The following is a 6,604-nucleotide window of genomic DNA, read 5'->3' as shown; positions in this document are numbered from 1 at the left end:
TCTCTCAGGGTCAAAAGTAAAATCTGCAGTGCAGCGCTCCGAGCCATCAAAGTGTCTTTGACAGTTGCCTGGAGCATGCTCAGTCGGCCTGGAGTCACTGGGCTGCAGCTGGCGCCCACCCGCGGCCCCGGGTTCCCGCAAAGCCCCGGGGGATCGCCGCCGCCCTCCCCGGCCCCCTCCCCCTCGCGGAGCCCTCGCCCTCCCCATCCCCGTTCCCTCCCCGTCCCTCCCCTGGTGTCGAGGCGCGCGCTCCTCGGCATCCACTAGGGAGCTCAGCCGCCGCGCCTCCCCTCCACGCTGCCTCCTCCTCCTCCACCTCCTGCGGCGGGCGAGGACTCGTCCAGGGACATAAATAAATAAATAATTCCATTCACCCTGTGATAGCGAGGCGAACAGGCGGCGGACGGACCGCTGCAGCGCCCACCCAGTGCCGGAGACCAGGTAAAGTAAGTGACACCCCGGGAGGAAACGAGGACTAGGAGGAGGAGGGGACGCTGGCGGAGAGGAAGGCGAGCGCGCGTCTGTCACCCGAGCTGCCCGGGTGAACGGCACGAGCGTGTGAAAATAATGGCCAGTCTGTGACACGCGCTCCAAAGCCAAATTTGCCCGCGAGCCCTTATATAGACAAAAATTCCCGGAGCGGCCGCCGGAGAGCTCGCGTCACCGAAGCGCGCGGAGTGCAACGCGGGACCTGCGGGGGCGCAGTCGGGCGCGGGCTGCGGGCACGCGCGCGTCAGGGAGGGGAGTCGCGAGGGGTCCAGCGCAGAGAGCGCTCCGCGCCCGCGCGCGCTTCCGGCCGCCAGGTTCCGGCACTCGGAGCTCTGGCACCCAGGCTCCCCCGGCGCTGTTCCCCCGCACCCTCCCCCCACCCCCCGCCACTTCTTTCTTGGACCTACGAGTCTCCCTGGCAGGTTCCCACCTGGCGCTTCTCCGCAGCATCTCGCCCCGTGCCCGCCAGCATACCTGGTGGGCCGGGACTGAGAAGCTGGGTATTGGGCGGGAGTGGGGATGGGGGTGAGAATGTATAGGGAGCCTCTTCTTTTAGCAGATGGTCGCACTCAGGCTGGGAAGAAGGGACGAAATACCGGGGTCGGGGGTGGCGTAAGAGTTTTTTATGCTTTGTGTCCCAGGTAGCCTGGCGGAGGCGAGGCAGAAGGAAAGAAAGGTGTGTAAGGGAGAGACACACCCGGGGACAGAAAAGGAACGTGACTTAAACGCGGGCGGAGGAGGGCCTGCGCCTCCCGGCTGTTTTTCCTGGCAGAGCTGTGGCGCCACGCTGGGGGTGCCAGGCCCAGCCAGGTAGCGAGGAGGCTAGTGAGGTGGCTCACGTGTGAACTGCCTCCTCTCTCGGGTGGATGCTGCTTGGGTGGCTCCTGTCTCCACCCCATTTTTTTCCCTAACTTCCGCGAAATTGCAGACTGGTCTTGGCAGGGCGGGGTGGGGGTTGGGGGGATTGTGAGCAAGGCCACTTTCCTGGTAGGGCTGAGGAGGGAAATTTGTGATCTACGTCAGGGAAGTTAAAATTACACACGCAACACACGCAGGAGAGGAAACGTGCGGTTTACTGTACAAGTACCTCTGGTAGTAGTAGTAAAGCTAGCCTGTCGTATCTTCTTTCTCCGGTCTGTTAAGGGGCACAGCAGGGGAGTAAAACCACCAGCAGTGATGAGGGTGGAGCTGAAAAGCGTGGGCGGAAGGAAACAGTGAGCTCTAAATGCCCTTTCCTGGCACCCAGTGCTTTATGGTAAATCCAAACTGGGAACTCGGGAGGGTGCAGACTTTCAACGGACCCTTGGCTTAACAGTGCTGTGTCACTGGAATCTCAAGTACGAAGTGTGCATTTTGGAGGAACTTGGCTGAAAAATTAGAGCTGGGTTCTGGCAGCAGAGACTGATGAGGGTTGAATGAGGTGACCCTTTCATGGCCCTGGTGAGGCAATCTTAGCCCCACTCTCTGCTTCTGAGCACATTGCGTTTAAAGCAATCTAAGTCAGCCGGCAACTGAATGATCTCAGTAAAAGGGAAAGATTACTTAAGCAACTCAGTGTGTTGTGTAACAACTCATAAAGTCAGAAATTAGTTTGTTTTTTTTTTTTTTTTGCAAAATTCACATCAGCAGTTTGCAGTTATGTACTCCCCTCCCCTTTGGGCTGTTTCAATAATGGTAAGTGAACGGAAATTTTAACACTTGTTTCTCAATGTCCAAATTAGTGCCCCTTCCTATAAATGCTCAGTTTATTTGTAGACGTGCATTTAGTCTTTTATAATATCTAGCTGATATTTTTGGCCTTACGCCCTCCTGAAGGGAAAAAGGGCAAAGAAACTTTAAGAAATATCCTTTATGGAGAGTTATATTCTTGGATCATGGATCAGAAGTAAAAGAAGTCTCCTGTGATTGCTTTTCATTATATATTCATTTATCAAACTTTTTTTTTTTTGAGACATTCACATGGAAAAAGGTAATTAACTTTAGAGTTAGACCTGGATTTCAAGCTCACTTCTTCACTTTTGTAAGACTAAGTAATTATTTAACAGTCTTATCCTTAGTTTTTCTTACTCATACAATGAAATTAGTGGTATCTACCCTGAAGTGCTATTGTGAGGAATAAAGTATACTGAAAACACCTGAAAAATAAACTAGCTAAGGTGGTCCAGTGATCCAGAATCCGCCTTCCAATACAGGGGACACGGATTTGATCCCTGGTCCAGGAAGATCCCATATACCTCAGGGCAACTGAGTCTGTGCACCACAACTGTTGAGCCCATGTGCTGCAACCACTGAAGCCCACTTGACCTAGAGCCCCTGCTCCTCAACAAGAGAAGCCACTGCAATGAGAAGCCTGAACACCACACTGAAGAGTAGCGCCTGCTCCTGGCAACTAGAGAGAGCACCAAAAACCCAGCACTGCCAAAAGTAAAATCTATAAAAATATATTTTGACAAAAATAAACTAGCTATTTTTGAAACCCTAAAATCACTCCAGACACTGCACTGTGGTTACAAAGATAAATAAGGTTGGAATTCTGCTCTCAAAAAAAAAAACAACAAAAACATCTAGTCATCTGGGCTGATCTTCTTTCTGTCCTCTTTGCTGTTTGTTTCCTTCTCAATGGAAGAAGCATGTTTCTCAAGGAATTTGAAAGGATGTAGCAGTTTTAAGAAATGTAAGATGTGCTAAGAGGCACATTTGAGAAGGGCACCTTGCTTCAGAAATCTGTGTGTTCAGCCCCATCCATTTGCCCATTGACCCAGTAGAAACAAGTAACAGAGGATTTTCTGTTGTTATGAAGGCAGGACATCCCTTCCCTGAAGAATGTCTTTGCTAATGGATTTATTTCTTTTCTTTCTTTTTTTTAATTAATTAATTTATTTTATTTTATTTTTAAACTTTACATAATTGTATTAGTTTTGCCAAATATCAAAATGAATCCGCCACAGGTATACATGTGTTCCCCATCCCGAACCCTCCTCCCTCCTCCCTCCCCATACTCTCCCTCTGAGCCGTCCTAGTGCACCAGCCCCAAGCATCCAGCATCCTGCATCGAACCTGGACCGGCAACTCGTTTCCTACATGATATTTTACATGTTTCATTGCCATTCTCCCAAATCTTCCCACCCTCTCCCTCTCCCACAGAGTCCACAAGACTGTTCTATACATCAGTGTCTCTTTTGCTGTCTCGTACACCGGGTTATTGTTACCCTCTTTGTAAATTCCATATATATGTGTTAGTATACTGTATTTATGTTTTTCCTTCTGGCTTACTTCACTCTGTATAATAGGCTCCAGTTTCATCCACCTCATTAGAACTGATTCAAATGTATTCTTTTTAATGGCTGAGTAATACTCCATTGTGTATATGTACCCCAAGAGTATATTCACTATAACATTTTCTCTCTAATGCTCACCATGTTCTGGGCACCGTCTGTTACTCCTTTTATCACTTTAACAATCCTAAGAGGAGGATCTATGGATACTCACATTTACAGAAGAGGCGCAGAGAGTTAAGAAACTGACGCAAAGTGCACAGCTAGCAAGTGGCTGAGTGGGGGTGAGCCCCCAGGTAGGCTGTCTGACTTTATCCACTGAGTAGTATGGCTTTTTCTGCATGAAGCTGATTGAGGGCAGGGACTTCGTCTGTCGTGTTCTTCCTTCCTCGTGCAGTGCCTGGCAGGTGATAGTCCTGAACAACTGATTATAGAAAAAATGAAGCAAGGAGGGAGGGAGAAACAAAGGAAGAGTGAGCATCCTTTCTTGCCTACAACTCTCAGTCTGGCAGGGAATTCCTCGTGGAACTCTGCCCTGGGGGCAGGACAGTTGAGGATCTTTTTATGATTCCTTTGTTACTTACACTGTGTGAGCACAAGCATAGAAATAACTCAATATGTGGTCTCTGATTCACACTGATGTATAGCAGAAGCCCCCACAATATTGTAAAGCAGTTAGCCTCCAATAAATGTAAAAAATCCAAATCTTTCATATTTGCATTAACTCTTGTTTTAAAAGGTGCAGGGACTTCCCTGGCATTCCCAATGCAGGGGTCCGGGTTCCATCCCTGATCAAGGACCCAGATCCCACATGCCAGCCAAGTAAATAAATGTTTTATTAAAAAAAAAATACATGGTAGCTAGTGTCAGGTATTAAATATTTGGCCTTAAGACTAATAGGTTTTTGTAAAGTTCACTGGCTTATTCTTCTTAACAGATTTTTGGGAACCCTTTGAAAAGCAAAGTTTCTCAGTAGATGGCATGATAGTCCTGGATTGCATAATAAGCCATTGAATGAACTCTCATTGAGAGGTCATCATTGTTGACTTTCTCAAAACTATTTGGATCAAAGTATGTAGGGAATGTGTTGAGAAACAACTGCATACACTAAATATCTTTGAGTAATATGACTTTCTTTTACAAACTTACAGAGAAAGCTTCATTTTCTCAATAGGTCCCTGAATGGTGAATACAGGGTCCTAATCTACCTACGTGGAAGATTCACTTGTTTTTATTAACCTTTATTGAAATTCCAGATAAGTTTATGAAAATTTTACAAGGCATTTGGGTAACAACTACAAGATGCTGGTGTAAAGGTATTTTTGTTAAAAGTTTTGCACAGTTAAGATAGCCCCACAAGAAAATGACATGCTATCGGGTTTAGTAGGGCTTCCCTGGTGGCTCAGTGGTAAAGTGGGAAAGAATCCGTCTGCCAATGCAGGAGATGCGGGTTCATTCCCTAGGTTGGCGGGATACCCTGGAGAAAGAAATGGCAACACACTCCGGTATTGTTGCCTGAGAAATCCCATGGACAGAGGAGCCTGGTGGGCTACAGACCATGGATTTGCAAAAGAGTCAGACACGACTTAGCAACTAAACAACAACAATAATTTGGTTTAGTTATCTGAACTGCTGATTAATTTTTGGTCATGTTTGGAATTAAAACATGGCACTTAATAAAAAAAATTAAAATTTTCAATGAAAGTATCTAGTATGAATGGTAACACAGAGAAATATTTGTTTAGATAAGTAAAGGTCTGTACCAAATATTGGTATTTTTAAAAAGTGTTTACATTAAATGTTGGCTGTTTCATACCTAATAGCACAATGACATGTAGTATTATTAATCATCCACACTCCTAAACAGTTTCTGATTAGAGCTAATGTATAGAAGTTATAAATTATAAGAAGCTACTTTACTAAGTAATTTATTTCTTTTGGAACTAGATTAGACATGAATAAACAGTAAAAGCAAAAAGGCATGCATTCACTTGAGAAGTTTCTAAGGGATGAACTGATTAATAATATTTGTCTGTGTTTGAAATTGATTCTCTAAAATGTCAGAAACTGAAGTTCTGTCAGTTTTTCTCAAATATACAAAAGGTACATTCAGTGATCGGCTTCCCTTGTAGCTCAGTTGGTAAAGAATCTGCCTGTAAGGCAGGAGACGCAGTTTTATTACTGGGTTGGGAGGATACCCTGGAGAAGGAAATGGCAGCCTACTCCAGTACTCTTGCCTGGAGAATCCTCTGGACAGAGGAGCCTGGTAGGCTACAGTCTATGGTGTTGCAAACAGTCAGACACAACTGAGCGACTAAACCACCACTACCACAACATTCCGTGATAAACAGTGTTTCTCAACAGGTGACAGTGTTGGCATTTTGGGCGGGGCTCTTTTGCACGGTGTAGGAATGCCGCTTTTATTGCAGGACACTTGGTGTCTGCGACCCCTGCCCTCCATATGCTGATAGTTTCCCCTTAGTCATAATTACCAAAAGTGTCCCCTGACATTGAATACACTTTTTGGAAGAAAGGTACTATATGTGATTGAAAATTATTGGCCAGTAAAATCAAATTGAAAATGTTTAAGGAAATTATCTTTGAAATTGGTCTATCTTCCAATAAGAAATTCTTCTGTGTTTTCTTCAAAGGATAAAAAGAGTTCTTCCTTGTAAGATATATTAAGTATTAATCAGGTTGTAACTGGCCTCTGAGGCTCTAAATCTTCACTGACTTCACACTATCCACAGCCTTTGGCAGTGTTGGCACCTGCTGCTTCTTAAACTCTTCTCTTGATTTCTAGGTGCTCTTTGTGTTTCTCCTACTTCTCTGATTGCTCA

At 45.7% G+C, this 6,604-nt stretch overlaps 1 protein-coding gene across 5 annotated transcripts in view; it reads left to right on the top strand.

Annotated features, from left to right (window-relative positions):
* The first annotated feature begins 277 nt into the window (after positions 1 to 277).
* The window catches only part of SLC16A7 (solute carrier family 16 member 7), a 200,899-nt gene continuing 194,572 nt past the window's right edge, over positions 278 to 6,604 (top strand). For 2 of the 5 annotated variants that reach the window (XM_005206687.5, XM_059886703.1), the window contains exon 1: positions 378 to 441. The gene's annotated coding sequence lies outside the window, so the exon portion shown is untranslated. Of the gene's footprint in view, positions 447 to 6,604 lie in introns of all 5 variants that reach the window. The other 3 variants (XM_005206689.5, XM_005206686.5, NM_001076336.2) reach the window with 2 other exon arrangements.

The sequence above is a fragment of the Bos taurus genome, chromosome 5 (genome assembly GCF_002263795.3).
Source record: "Bos taurus isolate L1 Dominette 01449 registration number 42190680 breed Hereford chromosome 5, ARS-UCD2.0, whole genome shotgun sequence".
NCBI lineage: Eukaryota > Metazoa > Chordata > Mammalia > Artiodactyla > Bovidae > Bos > Bos taurus.
The sequence above is the reverse complement of the archived record's forward strand: the minus strand, read 5'-3'. Positions and strand labels throughout refer to the sequence as shown.